General features: G+C 39.6%; 2 long non-coding RNA genes and 3 other non-coding genes across 5 annotated transcripts; 4 read left to right on the plus strand and 1 right to left on the minus strand.

Moving 5' to 3' along the window:
* The first annotated feature begins 3152 nt into the window (after nt 1-3152).
* Nucleotides 3153-17312, plus strand: LOC607225. The gene is made up of 6 exons (XR_005383792.1): nt 3153-3347; nt 10363-10519; nt 12070-12194; nt 13157-13234; nt 15606-15661; nt 16575-17312. It is a non-coding gene; the product is annotated as an uncharacterized LOC607225 (long non-coding RNA).
* LOC119867567 lies at nt 11858-11988 on the plus strand. Its single transcript, XR_005384084.1, has one exon. It is a non-coding gene; the product is annotated as a small nucleolar RNA SNORA63 (small nucleolar RNA).
* LOC119867580 lies at nt 12246-12424 on the plus strand. The gene has a single exon (XR_005384095.1). It is a non-coding gene; the product is annotated as a small nucleolar RNA SNORA81 (small nucleolar RNA).
* On the plus strand, nt 12960-13090 carry LOC119867566. Its single transcript, XR_005384083.1, has one exon. It is a non-coding gene; the product is annotated as a small nucleolar RNA SNORA63 (small nucleolar RNA).
* A 592-nt stretch (nt 17313-17904) lies between the features above and the next one.
* On the minus strand, nt 17905-20596 carry LOC111093847. Its single transcript, XR_005383793.1, has 2 exons — nt 20340-20596; nt 17905-18159 (listed from the first exon to the last, which is right to left on the minus strand). It is a non-coding gene; the product is annotated as an uncharacterized LOC111093847 (long non-coding RNA).
* Between the last annotated feature and the right edge of the window lie 225 nt (nt 20597-20821).

The raw sequence follows: 20821 nt of genomic DNA on the forward strand, positions 1-20821 counted from the left end.
TTTGAATCATGTAATATGTAGCCTTCTCAGATTGGCCTCTGTCACTTAGCAATAAGCATCTAAGTTTCTTCTGTGTATTGGCTACTTCTTAATTACATTGTTTGTTTTCTTATTGTTGAGTTTTAAGAATTCTTTGTATATTTTGGATATATATGTTTTGCAGATATCTTCTCCCAATCTGTGGCTTGTCTTTTCATCCTCTTAACAATGTCTGCTGCTTCATTTAATTTAATTTAATTTAATTTAATTTAATTTAATTTAATTTAATTTAATTTTTTTAAAGATTTTATTTAATCATGAGAGACACAGGGAGAGAGGCAGAGATACAGGCACAGGGAGAAGCAGGCTCCATGCAGGGAGCCTGATGTGGGACTCCATCCCAGGACCCCAGGATCACGCCCTGGGCCAAAGGCAGATGCTCAACCATCGACCCACCCAGGGATCCCTGCTTCATTTAATTTTAATGAAGAACAATTTATCAATTTCTTCTTTCATGGATTAAGCATTTGGTGTTATATCTAAAAGTCATTACCAAACCCAAGGTCACTTAGATTATCTCTTATGTTTTCTTCTAGAAGCTCTATAGTTTTGTGTTTTACATTTAGGTCTATATCCATTTTTAGATAATTTCTGTGAAAAATGTAAGGTTAGTGTCTAGGTTTGTTATATCGCATATAGATGCCTAGTTTTTCCAACACAACTTGTTGAAAAAACTATCTTTTTTCCATTGAATTTCCATTGCTCTTTGTCAAAGATCAGTTGACTCTACTTATGTGGCACTATATCAGGAAATTTTATTCTGCTCAACTGATCTATTTGTCTATTCTTTCATCAACATCATGCTGTCTTGATTACTAGATAAGAATATCTATGGTTGGGGGATCCCTGGGTGGCTCAGCAGTTTAGTGCCTGCCTTCCACCCAGGGCGTGATCCTGGAGTCACAGGATCAAGTCCCGCATCGGGCTCCCTGAATGGAGCCTGCTTCTCCCTCTGCCTGTGTCTCTGCCTCTCTCTCTCTGTGCGAATAAATAAAATCTTTTTTAAAAAAATGTCTATGGTTAGGGTGGCTGGGTGGCTCAGTTGGTTAGGCACCTGCCTTCAGCTTAGGTATGATCCTAGGGTCCTAGGATCAAGCCGTGCATTGGGCTCCCTGCCCAGCGGGGAGCCTGCTTCTCCCTCTCCCCCTGCCCTTGCCACCCTGCTCATGCTCTCTCTCTCTCTCTCAAATAAATAAATAAAATATTTTTTTAGAAAAGACTGTCTAGGGACACCTGGGTGGCTCAGCGGTTGGGCACGTCTGCCTTCGGCTCAGGGCATGGTTCTGGAGTACCAGGATCAAGTCTTGCATCAGATTCCCTGCATGGAGCCTGCTTCTCCCTCTGCCTGTGTCTCTACCTCTCTCTTTTCGTGTCTCTCATGAATAAATAAATAAAATCTTTAAAAAAAAAAAAAGACTGTCTATGGTCACAGTGTATGTATCAGATATATGTGTGTTTTATTAGATTTTGTTATCAATGTTATACTCACTTCATAAATAGAATTTGGAAGGTTTTCTTATTTCTGTCCTCAGAATAGAATCAATAGCAACCAATTCATCTGTTCCTTAAAGTTTATCAGTAGAATTCTCCTATGAAATAATATAGTCCTGGTGTTTTTGTAGATAGAGGTGTGGAAAAATACAGTTCTCTGACTACATCTATTTTATAGTAACCAGTCTATTTAGAGTTTCTATCTTTTCTGAGATGTTTTGATAAATTATATTTTCTTAAAATTTCATCTGTTTCATTTAGGCTTTCAAATGTATTACACAGAGGTGAGTAACATGATCCCATACAACTCTATTAGTGTTTTGCATCTTTAATTATCTCCCCTTATTTTTTTTTAAGATTTTATTTATTTATTCATGAGAGACACAGAGAGAGAGAGAGGCAGAGACACAGGCAGAGGGAGAAGCAGGCTCCATGCAGGGAGCCTGATGTGGGACTCGATCCCAGGTCTCCAGGATCAGGCCCTGGGCTGAGAGTGGCACTAAACCGCTGAGCCACCCGGGCTGCCCTGTATCCCCTTATTTTTATTTTGATTTACTTCCTCTGTCTAGCCAACTGTCTTTTCTATTGTCATTTTTTCCATATATTTATTTATATTCCCATTTCTAATTTATGGATTGCTTCTTTTATCTTTCCACACAACCACCTGCCACATGAGTGTTTATAGCAGTTATCATAATTGCCAAAATTGGAAGCATCAATATGCCCTTCAGTAGATGGATGGATAAAGAAACTGTGGTACATCAAGACAGTGGAATATCACTAAAAAGAAATGAACGACCAAGCCATGAAAAGACATGGAGGAAACTTAAATGCATATTGCTATGTGAAATAAGTAATCTGAAAGAAGTGATTACTTAGTGAAAGCAGTAAACTATTACGATTCCAACTATATGCCGTTCTGGAAAAGGCAAAACAATAGAGACGTTTAAAAAATCAGTGGTTGGGCAGCCCCGGTGGTGCAGCGGTTTAGCGCCGCCTGCAGCCCGGGGTGTGATCCTGGAGACCCAGGATCGAGTCCCACATTGGGCCTGCGTGGAGCCTGCTTCTCCTTCTGCCTGTGTCTTTGCCTCTCTCTATGTGTATCTCATGAATAAATAAATAAAATCTTTTTTTTAAAAGATTTTATTTATTTATTCATTCAGAGAGAGCGAGAGAGAGGCAGAGACACAGGAGGAGGGAGAAGCAGGCTCCATGCAGGAAGCCCGAGGCGGGACTCGAACCTGGGACCCCAGGACCGCGCCCCGGGCGGAAGGCAGGCGCTAAACTGCTGAGCCACCCAGGAATCCCCCCTCCCCTTTGTATTTTAAGACCGCTCCCTTCCCTTCTTCCCCTCAATTAAAAATTCCCTTCAATTAAAAGTCCTGGAGGGTTCCTCGCCCTAGAGCTCAGGAGAGAGAAGATACCCCGGGGGTCACCGGGGGACGCGTCTACCAGCCCACCCAAGGGGCTGGGCCCGGAGCCCTCACTCCCCGGGAGGCGGAGGAAACCCACTGGCCAATCGCCACCACCGAGGCCCAGATCTGCTCTCTGATTGGCTCTAGCGGTGACGCCCCCTCCGAATTCCTGGCTCTGATTGGTCTATTTCCTGACTCCGACCGGGACGGTGGCCAGAGGACAAGAGGCTTCCAGACAGACGGAGGGATGCTTTGGGGGACGTCGGAGACGCGACCAACAGCCGGCGACAAACAGCCGGACTCCGAGGACACGGCGGCGGGCTCTGTGGTCTCGGGGCTGCTGCTGGCGACGGAGAGGAGCCGGCGGGAGCGCCCCCCGAGCCCGCTGCTGCCGCCGCCGAGGTAACCGCGGCGTTCCCGCTCCGGGGCGGGGCCTGTTCGGCCTGCGGGCGCCGGGCGGGGGGCGGGGGGGAGGACCGGGGGTCAGACTGCGAGACCCGGGACTCTGCCTTCAGCCCCACCCCCGAAGGGGAGCCCTCTTACACCCGGGCCTTCCCTCTCTTCCTCCTCGCCTACGTTCACCCTTCAGCTGCAGTCGGCCTCAGTTTCTCTATGGGGGAGGGGGGGAAGGGAGTGGAGGACAGCGGAGCTGGGCTTGCCGTTCTCCATGCCCCCCTAGCCATAGAGTTGCCAGATTTGGCAACAAAAATACAAGACTGGGGCCCCTGCGTGACTCAGTGGGTTAAGCGGTGAAGCCCCACCCCCGCCTTCGGCTCAGGTCATGACCCTGGTGTCCCAGGATCCAGCCCTGGGTGGGCTGCAGCTCATTGGGGGGGAGGGGGATCTGCTTCTCCTCCCCTCCCCCCTCCCCTCCTCTTCCTGCGTGTGCTCTCTTGCTCGCTCTCAAATAAATACAATCTTTTAAAAATACAAGATGCTAGATAAATTTAAATTTCAGATAAATAAGTGATTTGGGGGTATAAATATGTCTTCAATATAAAGAGAAATTTAAATATAAAGCGTTATTTGTTATTTGTCTGAAGTCGAACTGGGCGTGTTGGTTTTTACCTGGCAACCCTAGACTGGAGTAACACTTGTGCACCTGTTTACAGCCCCCTCTCACAGCTGCCCCCATGCGGAGAGTGTTGTGTTCCTTGATCCGAGGAAAGGCGAAGAGACTTGCCCAAGGTTATGCAACTAGTGGGTAATGAGACCAGGACACCTTAAAAACCCGGTTCAGTGTTGCTGTCCTAAATCAGGAGAAGACTCCTGCGGAATTCTTATTGTTGGAACAAATCCCATTAACAAAAGCAAACTTATTTTCCAGAGGCCTATCTAGAGTTAGTTTATATTCAAGTTTCCTCCATAGCACTTACTTTATATTTTAGGGGGAAAAATGACTATTAAACTGTCAAAGAATATAGCTATGTGATAATGAAAGTACATTCTATGATTAATACAATGGTGGGACACGTGGGTGACTCAGTTAAGCATCTGTCTTCAGCTCAGGTCATGATCCTGGGGTTCTGTGATGGAGCCCAAGTAGGGCTCCCTGCCCAACAGGGAATCTGCTTCTCCCCCTCCTGCTCATGTTCTCTCTCTCTCAAATAGTAAAATAAGATTTTTAAAAATACACAATGGCATATCATTTGGCTTTCATGTCAGCAGGCAAGGTTATAATCATTTATATTGCTAGAGATCCACACATCACTGTTAAGGCAGGGATTAAAGCAGTATCGCTTATAGAGGCTAAGAGCTCAAATTCTGGAATGAAACATCTGGGTTCAAAGCCTAGTTCTCACCACTTTGTTGACAGTAGGCAAGTTACATAATTTCTCTGGGCCTCAGTTTCCTCTTCATTGAAATAAAGATGATAATAATTGTATCTACTTCATAGGATTGTCAAGTGCCTAGGACATCAAAAGTAATTAATCTTAGTTATTATTAGCTTTACATTGGACCTTTAGTAAGTGTGAATCTTTGGCATACCAAATAATTCTATAATTAATTTTTAATTTTTAAATTTTTATTTTAGTTTTAAAAAGCCAAGCAATGAGGAATATTATGGATATCTGAGTTTCAGTGAAGAGATGTACTGTTCAGTAATGGTTAAAGCAAGTATTTTAGATTGTAATACATCAATATTACCAAATCAAATATCTATAAGCTGGGCTAATAAAATATTAAATATAGTCTCATTCATTGTTCCCCATGCATAATTGATATTATTTTTATTTTCATTGTGTTTTAAACAGAAGAAGCATACCAACCATCATGGGAGAGGAAATAACCACAGGATGACTGGGAAAGCTAGAAAATGGGTTTATAGTCAGTGGTTGTTTATAGTAAGGTAGACAGAGTATGTTTTATTTTATTTATTTTTAAGATTTTATTTACTTATTCATGAGAGACACAGAGAGAGAGAGCACAGGCAGAGAGAGAAGCAGGCTCCATGCAGGGAGCCCGATGTGGGACTCTATCCCAGGACTCTAGGACCACGCCCTGGGCCGAAGGCAGACGCCCAACCATTGAGCCATCCAGGGATCCCCTAGAGTATGTTTTAAAAACCAAAAGTCAGGCCTTCTAGGATTTTTATATTTCTTTGCATATCGTTTTTATTTCCTTAGTGTTTACAGTATTAAAATAGTTTACTTGCAGTGGCACCTGGGTGGCTCAGTTGGTTAAGGTCCACTTCTTGTTTTCAGCTCAGGTTATCTCAGGGTTGTGAAATCAAGCCCTGCCTAGGACTCTGCTGCTGGCATGCTTAAGACTCTCTCTCCCTCTGCTCTCTCCCCACCCCTACCCCCACCACATGCAGGCTCTCTCACTCTAAAAAAAAAAAAAGTTTACTTGCAGACTATGCCGACCGTTCCCTAAAATTCCTCTTGGGAAACTTTCTGCAGTTTTTCTTCAAAAAACTACAAAACTTTCCTCACCTAAAGAGGAATGTAGAATTATGAAGATTGAAGTTCTGATCTAAGCAACTACTGTTTATTACCCAAGTGATTGTAAACAAGTCACTTATTTTATCTGATCCTTGATTATTTGTAAAATCGTAATAAAAAATTAATTCCCCCACCCCTATAAATCCTATCAGTTATTACTAGCTATTTATCCACCAGAGAAAACTGCCACCATGGATGAATCCAACTATTTGTCTTCTATATTGTCTTCTTCCAGCTTCCTAGAAGAGCTGGAGAAATTTTTGCACTGAGAAGACTTGGTACTAAAAGAAATTCATGGTAGTCAACTAAAACTTGACATGGGCATTCAGCACTGTGCAGTAGACCCACCTCATTCTTTCAGTTTATGCAACTGCTGTGTATCAGATTCTCTTCACTCTTTTCAAACCTCTGACATCCTCTAGAAGCCATTCTCAGTAAATGATCTCAATGTTAATGAGGAAATAGAATTCTGAGTTCTGAGCTTTCTGCCTGCAAACATTAATGTTTGCATCCCACTACCAGTGTTGTCATTGTCATATCATATTTCATTTTGGAGTCCTACAAGTTCCATGAAAGTTTAATAGATTATAGGCTCTAACACATTTTTTCCTGAAAATGATATTTTCTCATTCATTAGGGACTGTGTTGTGTGTCCTCTTCCTAGACTGTGGGAAATCACACATACACACATTGTTCAGCAACATAGTGATCAATTTCCCCTCTGGGGACTTCAGCTGGAGAAGTTTTCTTCAGGGAAGCCCTGGGTCTCATCCTCAAGGGGAAAGCTGGGACCAGTGTGACATGAGATAGATAATGCTTTTCTACTTCCTCTGATTATCATGTTTTTTTGAAGCCTCGTTTAAATCTGCTTTCTTCCTTAGACACCATTTCCTGCAGGTATATTTTATTACCAAATAGAGCTTTGCACTCATATAGGCTAAATATAACTTAACTACTCCCATAATATTGTAGAAATGGGTCTCTTTCACCCCCACACTAGGTCTTCTTGCACCCTCTACTGATCCCTTCCAATGTATTTGCTCGTTCCTCCTCATTGGTTCACTTGTCTGTGTCTTCCATATCTGTTGCCACTCCCTTGGACTCTAGGACCAGAGATAGAGCTATGCCCCAGCAGACTCCAGCTGGCTGCTTCATGGCATCCCCTAAATCACACCCTGGAGACTCACATACCCTTGAGTTCCCATGATTTATTGCTGAGTTCTTTCCTCTTCTTTTTACTATCTTATGATTGAAGTGTTGGTTTACCTAGAGATTTAAGCACCCCATAGTATCATGAATCCAAGCATAGGAAGAACCATGACAGATATTCATCCTGACTGCCATGTACATATATTGCACCCCCCCAACCCCTTTGTTGCCCAACCTCTTTCTAACACTTCAGGAAGCTGGAAATCCATCGCCTCCTGAAAGTAGCTTAGTACAGTTTCAGTCACTGTCCATTAGAAATTTCTTCCCTCTTAATTGAGCCAGAATATGTGCTTTCCCAAATAGCCCTCATTATTTGCACCAAGGTTAATTCTGATCTTTGGAGCAAAAGGAAAAAAAAAATCTAATATAGTCATCCCTTTTATATTTAAAATTGTTAATTTCCAGATTCATTTAATAAATGCTCATTGAATGGTTTTTGTGTCATCTCTCATCATCTTCAGCACAACTACATATTTCTCACAAGAGATTCTTAGGCATGAACAAACTTTTTATTTTACCTTCCTCTTCTTAAAATTAGTAATTGGCAAAGATAAGGAACTTCAGACTAAATTACTTAAATTTAGCAGAGCTGGAGCTCCTGGATAAATCAAAGGCCTCACAAATGTCTGCAGGGGGCTGGGCCTGCAACATAAGTGAGTAAAAAAGCCAAGTGTAAGAAAAATAAAGAGAGGTGGAGATCCAGGGATGTGCAGTGCATATGCCCATCTAAAGTGGACAGCCAATCATTGGTTGCCAAGAGTCAGGGTTACAATCTACTGATTTTTCAAGTAAAAGTGGAAATTTGGATTTGCATATGAAATTTTCTCAGAAAGCATCTAATTCAGATTTAAAATACTATGCAAAACAAAGACAACAAATAAGCTGCCAGTTTAAGACCTCTGTTGTTTCTCTACTGTAAGTTATAAATGTTAGTAATTTGATATTGATATATTTTGAATTTTTAATAATTTTTAACCTGAAATTGTTTAGGACTTACAGAAAAGTTACAACAGTGGACAAAGAATTCCAGTATTCTTTTTTTTTAATGTGCTTTTTTTTTAAGATTTTATTCATTTATTCATGAGAGACACAGAGAGAGAGGCAAGGACACAGGCAGAGGGAGAAGCAGGCTCCATGCAGGGAGCCCGACATAGGACTCTATCCCGGGTCTGCAGGATCAGGCCCTGGGCCGAAGGTGGCGCTAAACTGCTGAGCCACCTGGGCTGCCCCGAATTCCAATATTCTTTACGTAGATTTCTCAAGTGTTACTATTTATAAAACATTTATTTTATAAATAAAATAAATTTATTTTGTATAAATAAATTACAATTATTTATAATTGTAATTTAATTTTAATTGTAATATATTTATAATTATAAATATATTACAATTATTTATAATTTATAATAAATTATAAATAAATTAAAATATAAATTTATAAATAAATTATAAATTGTTATATATAAAATATATAATAAAAATAAATATAATAAATTATAAATAAATTATAAAAATATTTGTTTATTATAATAAATAATAAATTATAAATTTATAATAAATTATAAATAAATATCTGTATATAAATACAATTGAACATATCATATACTCACGTAATGTTTTTCTGAAGCATTTGACAGTAAGTTACTGGCATTATGCCTCTTAATGTTTCAGTGTGTGTTATCCAGAAATAAGAAAGGGCATTGTCTTACATCATAACACAATTACCAAAATCAAAATAAAACAGAGATGTGATGTTATTTAATCTATAGATATTGTTTAATCTTATTTAAATTTCATCAATTGTCCAACTAATGAACGTTTTACAAAAAAAAAAGGTTTGTTTGCTGGTCCAGAATCTAATACAGTATCACATGTTGGATTTTGTTATTATGTCTCTTTGGCCTCCTTCATTCTGGAACAGCTCCTCAGTCTTTGTCTTTCATGATTTTAATAGGTTAGGTGATGAAGTGATTTTTGGTATTCAGGAGTGTATCCATAATAGAGATCTCTGCGTGTACTAAAAATACACGAGTGGAGGATGGTGCCAGTCATTGAGAATGGAGGCCAGTTTATTTATAGAATATTCCTCCATTGTTGGGTTGTTGTTTGTTTTTATTCCCAACACTTCTTCACAAATTGATTCGGGCTATCCATTGCGGGAAGAAATACCAGAGAAATGATGATGTGTTCATCATTTTCTCAGTGCATCATACCCGGGAGCTGGGCAAGCTGTATTCTCAAGCATGTTGCCCTGGAAGTGGCTCATTCCCACTGAAGAATTCTGAGATCAGTGTCATCAATCCGTGGTGTTGTCCTTACCAGCAGGCCACCACTAGTGTATTCTCATCTGTACCCTCAGGCATCGCTTAATGGCTGTCTGCCAGGGCAACATAAATCCTCAGCTACTTCAGGTTTTACAAAAATGAAGAATAGCTTAAGATTTGGTGTAAAGTGGTGGTCTATTCAAAACCTTTTTAATTATTGTCTATATGCAAGCATAGAGGTTTTTTTTTTTTTTAAATTAAACAGGAACTAGGCTTACAGATGTGGTGTGCAGGGCTGTATCTCATCAAACTGAGAAACTAAGCTTTCCTTTTTTTCAGGGTAGATGGAATCTAAATCCTTTGTGATATTGTTGTTAAGTCTAAATGCAATTTTGCAAAGTGGAAATTGCAATGATCTGTTATTAGTTGGGAATCTTTGTAGTTTGTGATATATCTGTTGCATGCTCTCTGTTTTCAGAGCTCACTGCTATTAGTTATGAAATAAATTTTCTTAACAAAACAGTAGGCTTTATGAAGATCAAAGCTGTATGTTATAGTTTCCTATTGGAAAGATTCGGTTTTAAAGTAAGTAATAATCAGTGAATATGTAACAGCATAATTTGGCTTTGAACTATAAATGCAGAACTTGTTTCCGTACATAAGTGTCCTATACATAGAAGAATAATGTGGAAATGTTTGAGTTCTTTAATTATCTAACTGGTCTCTGTAGGAAACTGGGGATCCCAAGTTCATAAAGGCACAAAAATCTAATTAAAAAATGAGACACCAAAAGGGATTTGATCATGAAGCAGTTTGATCATTCTACATTGTAAGCTTAGAAGTGATTCTATGTTAGGATGCTTAAAAGCTGTTTACAGACCAGAATCTGAAACTAAATATGAGCAGTTCAGCATTTAGCTATGTGCTTCAGAAATTGTTTGGTAGAGCCTGTTTTTCTACAACATAATAATTTAAGCTTTGGCTTTTGGATCCAAACAGTAATCCTGGCACTTGACTACTCTATGGAAACAACTTGTCATGCCTGCATTGTGGAAGCGGTGTTCACAATGAAATGCACAACATACAAGCTGAAGCAGCACTCATAGTTGTTGGTGTTTCAGGGAGAACATTCGTTATGTTAAATACAAGATTCTTTGTAAGTATCGCCATATTTTTCCAAGGACACTTTTGAACTAGTGATATTTGAAGTATGGGAAGAAAATAATTAGTCTGTTTAAGCCAGTTGCCAAGCATGAATACCTAGATATGATACTAGGATTTTCCTTTAACAAACTTTATATTTTAGGGGATCCCTGGGTGGCGCAGCGGTTTGGCGCCTGCCTTTGGCCCACGGTGTGATCCTGGAGACCCGGGATCGAATCCCACGTCGGGCTCCCAGTGCATGGAGCCTGCTTCTCCCTCTGCCTGTGTCTCTGCCTCTCTCTCTCTCTGTGTGTGACTATCATAAATAAATTAAAAAATTAAAAAAAATAAAATAAACTTTATATTTTAGAACAGTTTTAGGTTCACGAAAAAAAATGAGAAGATAATTCAGAAAGGTCTCTTATGCATTGTCACCAGTTTCCCATATTCTTAACATCTTACATTAATATGGCACATTTGTTAAAATTAATGAACCAACTGACCTTGATACAATAGGATGAACTGAAGTCCAGAATTTACTCTGATTCCTTAGTTTTTACCTAATGTCCTTTTTCTGTTCCAGGATACCACATTACATTTAATTTTCATGTCTCCTTAAGCTCCTCTTAGCTGTGACAGTTTCTCAAATTTTCCCTATTTTTGATGACTGTGACAAATTTTAGGAGTCAGATATTGGTCAAATATTTAGTAGGATGTCCTTGTATTGGAATTTGGTGTTTTTCCTCAAGATTAGATTGAGGAAGACCACAGAGTGATCTTTTTATTTGAAAAGTGCCATTTTCATTTCATTGTATTAAAAAATATTGCTGTTGGTTGATGTTGACCTTGGTTCCCTGGCTAGGGTTGTGTTTGTTAGGTTTCTCCAGGTAAAGTTACTCTTGTCACACACACCCTTCCATATTGTATAATCTTTGGAAAGAAGTCTCCATGCACAGCCCACGCTTAAGTAAGATTTTTTTTAACTTTCCAAAATAGATCAAGATGCTTGTTTTGGATGAAGCAGATAAAAATGCTGAGTCAAAGGATTAAAGATCAGAGACGCCTGGGTGGCTCAGCGGTTGAGCACCTGCCTTCGGCTCGGGGCATGATCTTGAAGTCCTGAGGTTGAGTCCCACATCAGGCTCCCTGCGTGGAGCCTGCTTCTCCCTCTGCCTGTGTCTCTGCCTTCTCTCTCTGTGTGTCTCTCATGAATAAATAAATAAATAAATAAATAAATAAATAAATAAATAAATAAAATCTTTAAAACAAACAAGCAAAGGATTAAATATCAAATCCACAAGATTTACCAGAAATTAAATACAAGTATTCAGATGTGCATGTGATAGCTGGCAGGTTGGGTTACTTGTTACAATATAGCTGTGAAGTGCTATATTGTCCTTACCCCTGCTGAAAGCAACTGTTTCCTACAATCTCTGTCTAGCTCAATTCTATAGTAAGACAGGGACGCTTGGTCTCAAACATATTCCTCTATGTACTATTATGAAAACGATTATACCTGCTTAATATGTCAACATAATTAGTTCTCTTTTTTCTTTTCTTAAGGTTGGGTTGCTTTCTGCCTTAATGTCAATCGATACATTGGAAGTTATCGAGAAGTTCAAATTCTGATGAAGAAGGAAGAATTGACCCTTGAAATGGTTGATATTTTATAATATTTTAATAAAAGGGTAATGTTTTTCCAGTTGATACCCATAAAAACTATGGCCCGAATTATTTTTACCTGCTTACTTAAGCTCTGTACTAAAATTGCAGAAGCTAGTATCATGTCTTAGTATTTGTAATAAAGCTAGCAGAGTAAACACAAGAAGAAAAACAGGTATGCCAGGTAGTAGAAAAACTGAGATAAATGTCTTTCTTGAGTTCAGGGTACTCTGTTCTAAGATTTGGTAAGATAATATCTGCATTTAGGCAGAATTAATAGAATGAATTTCTAACTAATCCCTTTCAGTGATAGGGATGAGAATTAGAGGGGATCCCTGGGTGGCGCAGCGGTTTGGCGCCTGCCTTTGGCCCAGGGCGCAATCCTGGAGACCCGGGATCGAATCCCACATCGGGCTCCCGGTGCATGGAGCCTGCTTCTCCCTCTGCCTGTGTCTCTGCCTCTCTCTCTCTCACTGTGTGCCTATCATAAAAAAAAATAATAATAATAAAAAAAAAAAAAAAGTAATTTAGAAATCAAATGGTGTTTTATTCCAACTCTGATAGGAATTAGTATTTTCCTCTCTGAAATACTGGAAGGAAGAAAATTGTATGCTCCTTGTGTCATATGATAGACCACACATGACTTTTCTTTTTCAGAACACAAGGCAAAGGGTAGACTGCCTTCTGAGAAAATACATGCCAGGAATTTCAGTATCTAATATATGACTAGTTCTTCCCTACTGTTGCTGCTTAAGATACTGTTAACATCTAATTATTTCCTTAATAAAATGATGCAGGATCTAGTTACAATGTAGCTATAAAGTGCTGCCTTGTCTTTACCCCCTGCTCAAAATAAAACTGTTATCTTTCTAGCCCTGTCCGCCATGGTGCTTAGCAGCCAGGGATGCAGGGTCTCAGACATGATTACCAAGTTAACCCCTGATTTGAGGAATGACTCTTGAGAATTAATGCTTGTTCATATTTGCAGGTGGTGACAGAAAGAGACATTATCAAGAAGGAATTTGGATAAGGCACAAACCAAATTTTGATTACTACCGACTTACTGGTATTCCAATTCCTTATTTAATTGTATTTATCTACCACAAGTGGGTTTTGAGGGGAAGATTTTTAGTAGTCTTGGTCATCTCTAGCCCCGTGGGGGATAAAAACCTCACTCCACAGTTAGCTGTGTGATTTATATGTGGCTCATTATTATTTTGTGGCCTGGAAGATGTATAGCAGTTGCTTTTTGAATCAGAATTTGAATATCTACTATCATACTTTCAGGCTCATGACTTTTATATGTACAACTAGTGTCTATGGTTATAAACTATGATCATCTGCCTACTACTTGTGAAATCTATATTTTCAGCTATTTGTCATCTTCATTGAATATTTGCTTTTATTCAGGTGAAATAAATTTATGTATTGTCATTGAAGTGTGATTTTGTTAGCCAGTCAACCTTTAAAATCAGGTATATGGGGATGCCCAGGTGGCTCAGCGGTTGAGCTCCTGCCTTTCGAGCCCAGGGTGTGATCCTGGGGTCCTGGAATTGAGTCCCATGTCGGGCTCCCTGCATGGAGCCTGCTTCTCCCTCTACCTGTGTCCCTGCCTTTCTCTCTGTGTGTCTCTCATGAATAAATAAATAACATTTTAAAAAAAAGACTTCTTTTAAAAAAAATCAGGTATATGAATAAGGAAAATCTTATCACTCAGTTAACATGAGATGTATTTTTTTAAAGATTTTATTTATCTATTCATGAGAGACACAGAGAGAGGCAGAGACACAGGCAGAGGGAGAAGCAGGCTCCATGCAAGAAGCCCGATGTGGGACTCCACCCCAGGACCCCAAGATCACGCTCTGAGCCAAAGGCAGACACTCAACCCGAGCCACCCAGGCGTCCCACATAAGATGTATTTAAATTCTACTTGGGAAGATTCGTGTGAAATTCATTGTGAAATTTCACAAATATGAAATTTACCCCATACTTTAGATTTTGTACAGTTGATATTCAAAGGAAAAATCAATAATGCTGTTAGATCTGGTTGCCTTAGCTTACACACGTGTCTTTTTTTAAGTCATATTAATCATATCTCATGCTTTCTTGATGATTCTTCTATAATTGGGATTTTGTTAGCATTTACTGGTAGAAATTTACATTGACCTGGCTTAGGTATACTGGTTTTATTGAATTCTGTGTTCTACTAATGTAAAAGTACTGTGTTTTAGGAAATACAGTAGTCAACATGAATAGGTGATGAGGCGGCACTCTGAAATGGCCTTGGCCTGATTTAGGACATGCATGGTTTCATGAGTGAAACAACATATTGTTTGGCTAAAGAGTGAGTCAGGGGGATCCCTGGGTAGCTTAGCGATTTAGTGCCTGCCTTCCGCCCAGGGCATGATCCTGGAGTCCCGGGATCGAATCCCACATCGGGTTCCCTGCATGGAGCCTGCTTCTCCCTCTACCTATGTCTCTGCCTCTCTCTCTCTCTCTCTCTGTGTGTGTGTCTCTCACGAATAAATAAATAAAATCTTAAAAAAAAAAAGAGTGAGTCAGTATTGCCATATTTGTTTTTCTCTTGTGCTACTTATTTGATCTTTTAAGCTGCTTTAGCCAAGACTTTTTTGATTGACCGTATTATCTGTTTTAGTAGACAGCTGTGGTGGTAAATATATCCCAGCTATTCGCATTACAGTGTATGAGATGAACTGAGCAGAAAGCAGTGATAAATGTGGGTTAATTACCATAACAGATTTGTGGAGATTTCTTATACACACATACACACACACACACAAAATAAAAAGTTTTAAGTCCTGACCAGGTTTGTCCAATAGAACTTTCTGCAGTGATAGAAATGTTCTTCATCTTGGCAGCCCGGGAGGCTCAGCGGTTTAGCGCTGACTTCAGCCCAGGGCGTGATCCTGGAGACCCGGGATGTAATCCTACATCGGGTTCCCTGCATGGAGCCTGCTTCTCCCTCTGCCTGTGTCTCTGCCTCTCTCTCTCTCTGTCTCTCATGAATAAATAAATAAATAAAAATCTGAAAGAAAGAAAGAAAGAGAGAGAGAGAGAGAGAGAGAAAGAAAGAAAGAAAGAAAGAAAGGAAAGAAAGAAAGAAAGAAAGAAAGAAAGAAAGAAAGAAAGAAAGAAAGAAAGAAAGAAAGAAAGAAAATCCAAAAAATAAAAAAAAAAGAAATGTTCTTCATCTGTGCTCCCTAACACAGAAGTGACAGGCCACTATGTGGCTATTGAAATGTGGTAATGCAACTGTTTTCTATTTTATTTAATTTTAATTTCAATATCCCATGTAGCTAGTGGCTATTGTATTGGACAGCATAGTCTAAATGATAGCCAACATTCCAGAATTTATATTTGCAGTTGACAGTTTCAAAAATGTGTCAATGAGTCACATAATTGTTCTCTTTCTTTAGTCCCTGGTGTTTACATCTGTCCCAGGTTGACAACTGCTTCCGGATGGCCCTCTTGGGTATGAGCTTTAATTTCACTACCACAAAAATAATAACTGCCATCTGCTTTATATATTTTTTTTAGTTTTATTAAGTAATTTTATTTTTTTTATTTTTATTTATTTATGATAGTCACAGTGAGAGAAAGAGAGAGGCAGAGACACAGGCAGAGGGAGAAGCAGGCTCCATGCACCTCGGGAGCCCGACGTGGGATTCGATCCCAGGTCTCCAGGATCGCGCCCTGGGCCAAAGGCAGGCGCCAAACCACTGCACCACCCAGGGATCCCTGCCATCTGCTTTATAAATAAGAATGCTTAAGATGCAGGCAGCCCCGTGGCTCTCTGGTTTAGCACCGCCTTCAGCCCAGGGTGTAGTCCTGGGGTCAGGATCAAGTCTCACGTTGGGCTCCCTGCATGGAGCCTGCTTCTCCCTCTGCCTGTGTCTCTGTCTCTCTCTCTGTGTCTCTCATGAATAAATAAGTAAATAATCTTAAAAAAAAAAAAAGAATGCTTAAGATGCCTAATAGAATCTGATTTTGCAGCCAAAGGAATCCTTTTGCACTAACTGTGAAAGAAATATTTTATTTTTCTCTGGATATTGTGATTAGCATCTAGTTGGAAGCCTTTGGGATGCCTGGGTCGCTCAGGGACTGAGTGTCTGCCTTTGGCTCAGGGCATGATCCTGAGTTCTGGGATCCAGTCCCACATCAGGCTCCCTGCATGGAGCCTGCTTCTCCCTCTGCCTGTGTCTCTGAGGCCTCTCTCTCTGTGTCTCTCATGAATAAATAAATAAAATCTTAAAAAAAAAAAAGCACTTTACATATAATCCTGGCAAATAAACAGCCACAGATAGTTAACAAGTAGCTCATATTGTTAGTAGTTCATTTCATATTTGATAACTAATATTCTGATTAATAATTTTTCTTTTGTTCAGAATTGGCAGTGGAGGTCAATTTGGGAGGAAATCTGTGGCCATAAACATTAAAGAAGACAAGTGGACAAGTGGATTCTTGGTGACATTGAGACTTTCTACAATACAGTGGAAGAATTGCCAATGAATGTGGCTAACAGCACTCGCTGTTATGGACTAGGTGATGACAACATGCATTGTGCTTTTTCTTTGGGAATATTTGAAGCTTGTCTAAAGCTCATGACTTATCAAAAATACAGATTTTGATAATAATGCTACTCTCTTACTTATGAGCTCATATGAGGAAAGTCATTGACTTTATCTTCTTTAAAATTAGAATACTGGAAAAAAAGCCTTTAAAGATTTGGCCTATAGAGTAAATTTCAAAATGGGAAAAAACACTGGTCCTATAATGAGATGTAAATCATATCACCGACATTAATCTTCTCCTGGTGAGTTCAATTCCCTGTAGCAGCATAGAAAGGAAAAGAAAATATTGGAACTGAGAGTAATAAAATGAACACAACAGGCAAAAAAAATAGAATACTGGAGTTGGATATGAAAGGTGAGACTGTAAAAATCATTCTTAGAAGTTTATTTCCTAGTTCTGTAAAAAGGGTTATATTGAGTGTTCTCTGTCATTTAATACTATACTTGTGGACTGGACAATATGTGCTGTATAAAAGCAGCCAATTCTATTAAACTAGTGTAACTGCTTTTATAGTGTGGTCATTAAACTGAACAGAACAAACTTGAAAATTATTTCTTTAAAGAAAGTATTTTTTGTTTTTGTTTTTGGTAAAACAATCTTTTTTTCTTTCTTTCTTTCTTTCTTTTTTTTTTTTTTTGTAAAACAATCTTTTTAAAAATATTTATTTGTGTGAGAGAAAGAAAAAGCATAAGTGAGGGGGGACAGAGGGAGAAACAGATTCCCCAGTGAGCATGGAGCCTGACATGGGGCTTGAGATCATGACCTTAGCTGAAGACAGACACTCCATGGACTGAGCCACGCAGGTACCCTGCCCTGGACCCTTTTGCTAAGCACCATCAACAATCTTACCCTAGGATTGAATTTAAAAAACAAACAAACAAACAAACAAAAACCTGCCATATTGCTTATTGAATGAATACTCAATAAATTATAGTAAAGACTTTTTCTTTAAAGTTGTTTGGTCCTAGGATGCCTGGGTGGCTCAGCGGTTAAGTGCCTGCCTTCAGCTCAGGGCATGACCCTGAAGTCCCGGGATCGAATCCCACATCGGGCTCCCTGTATGGAGCCTGCTTTTCCCTCTGCCTATGTCTCTGCCTCTCTCTCTATCTTTCATGAATAAATAAATAAAATCTTAAAATAAAATAAAGTTTTTTGGTCTTTATTCCTTAAGGAATTATAGTTTTTGCCATAATTCCATACTTTCCAAGGAAGAAGATAAAACAGCATTCTGTGATGAATTATTCTAGTTGCAAAATTATGTGCAAAGGATACAACCACTGTGGCTTTTCATTAAAAGCTGTAATAGTTCCAAGTTTGCTGCTGTTTGGCCCTGGCACAAAGATGAGTCATTCGGTCAATTCCAGATGTTCATCAGCAACATCTGCTAAGCATTATCTGCTTTGATAACAAAAAAGAAGTATTAGAATGTAAGATTTATCCTTCTAGTGTGGCAAACATTTCCTGGTATAGGCAAAGTAGCTACTTAACATCAAGATTTCTATGTTAATCAGTACAGTTCCTTTTTGGGGGGTGGGGGGGGAGATTTTATTTATTCATGAGAGACACACAGAGAGAGAGAGCGGCAAAGACACAGGCAGAGGGAGAAGCAGGCTTCATGCAGGGAGCCTGACAAGGGACTCAATCCCGCATCTCCAGGATCACGCCCTGGGCTGAAGGCGGCGCTAAACCCCTGAAGCCACCTGGGCTGCCATCCAGTTCCTTTTCCGTAACAATAACAGAGTCGCTAAAACAGGTCCTATGAGGGAGGGATTGACACTGAGTATGATCCTTATTTTTTCTTACTCACAAATTATTTTATGTTGACTACAGCTTTCTTTTGTCAAAAGAACCACCGACAGGCAGTGACTATTCCACCTGTTGTTTTGATTGGTATTACACAGAAAAGAACATGGTGAATTTCTAGGTGGAAACAGCCCCCATCCTTTCTCAATCCTATCTGATGGATTGCCACTGATGCTTGCCACTTTCATAAAACCACTGCTGTGACAAATAAGGTAAATGCTCCTCAGACGTATCAGATCAATGAAAAGTCACATCACTATCTTCAGTAAGTAAATGTGCAAAAGGAAATCCTAAATAATGAGATGTAAGGGATGACATTTACCCTGATGTTCCTTCCCTACAAAGACTAGAAGGCAGGTGGAGAGAATGGCATAAAGATGAGACAAAAGCAAACAAACGCACCTTATGTTTGGAAAAGGTATGACTACAAAATTTACTAGAAGGCCTTCCTTTCCCTAATAATGTGGATTTTATTCAGGATCATAGTCATCCTTTATCTCCATCCAAGGACACCTTTGATTACATTCTTGAATTCAGTAGCACAGGGTACCACTTCCTCTTCCACATTTCCTCTGTTCCAGGGCCCCCTTCCCACTCTTTTCTCCTCTGCCCCTGGCCCTCTGCTGTCCTCTTCTCCCTGCCTTTTGGCTTCCTGTATGCTCTTCGAAGCATCAGCTCCCTGGATGTTTACAGTCCCATGACTCTGAAACTTCTATAGATTCAAAACCAAACTTTCCATCTTGCTCCAGGATGAGCTTGAACTTTCTTCTCTTATCTAGACTTTGGCTATGGTCACCATACTTGTTTCCCTGCCCTTGGTCTTGCTCTATCCAATAATTTGCCACTCAGCCCCCAGAGTGATCTCATTAAAAAAAAAAAATGTTATTCAGTGAATTTCCTTTTGCCTCAAGATAAATTCTAAAGTACAAGGCTTCCCTGCTTTTGGTGTTGCATCTAAAATGTCATTACCAAACCTAGGGTCATCTAGATTTTCTCCTGTTATCTTCTCAGAGTTTTATACTTTTGTGTTTTACATGTACATCTGTGGTTCATTTTGAGTTAATTTTGGTGAGGGGTTTATTCTGTATGTAGATTCATTTTTTTTCCCATGTGATGTCCAGTTGTTCCAGCATATTTGTTGAAAAGACTATGTTTTCTCTATTGTATTGCCTTTGCTCCTTTGTTAAAGATCAGATGAGCAGGGATCCCTGGGTGGCGCAGTGGTTTGGCGCCTGCCTTTGGCCCAGGGCACGATCCTGGAGACCTGGGATCGAATCCCACATCGGGCTCCGGGTGCATGGAGCCTGCTTCTCCCTCTGCCTGTGTCTCTGCCTCTCTCTCTCTCTCTGTGACTATCACAAAAATAAATAAATAAATAAAAAAGATCAGATGAGTATAGTTGATTATGTGGGTCTACTTCTAGGCTCCTGTAAAGGAAACTATTTTTCTCCTCTACTCTCACAATACTTCACTTTTGACACTTCTAGTCATCAAATGCTGGGGATTTTTCCCCACACAAAGCAGTTCTACAACTCCAACTGGATTTTCTAAAATTTTATTCAGACACTGTCTAACCTAGAGATAAAATGAGAACACACAGGTTAAGGGTTGAGACTGCACCCCTACCCACACATTTCAGATGCCAAATGTAAGACCAGGTTATTATTTATGCTTCTGATCAACTGGCAATAAATTGGAGATTCCCATGACCCCCTTCTTGGGTTTGATTAATACACTAGAGTGGCTCACAGAACTCAGAAAAACATTTTACTTACCAGATTACCAGTTTAAGAGGATATAGGTCAAGAACAGCCATATGGAAGAGATGCATATAGCAAGGTATGAGGGAAGGGACTCTCATCCAGCACATTCACGTGTTCACTAACCCAGAAGCTCTCTGAACCTTGCCCTTTGGGATTTTTATACAGGCTTTGTTATGTAGACATGATTGATTAAATCTTTGGTTGTTGGTGACTAATTCAACCTCTAGGTCAGAAGGTAGGCTTGAAGTTCTAATCCTGTAGTCACAGGGTTTGTTTCCCTGGCAACCAACCTCCATCCTTAGGGGCTTTCTAAAAATCAGCTCGTTAGTATATAAATCCTGATATGGTTGAAAGGGTTTATTATGAATAACAAAAGACACATTTTTCACCTTTATTCTCTGGAGCTCTTTCAGGAACTGGGAATAAAACTAAATATAATTATAAAAGATGTCCCTATGTTTTATAGGAAATTACAAGGGTTTTAGGAGCTATGG

The sequence above is a fragment of the Canis lupus genome, chromosome 34 (genome assembly GCF_011100685.1).
Source record: "Canis lupus familiaris isolate Mischka breed German Shepherd chromosome 34, alternate assembly UU_Cfam_GSD_1.0, whole genome shotgun sequence".
NCBI classification, from domain to species: Eukaryota; Metazoa; Chordata; class Mammalia; order Carnivora; family Canidae; genus Canis; species Canis lupus.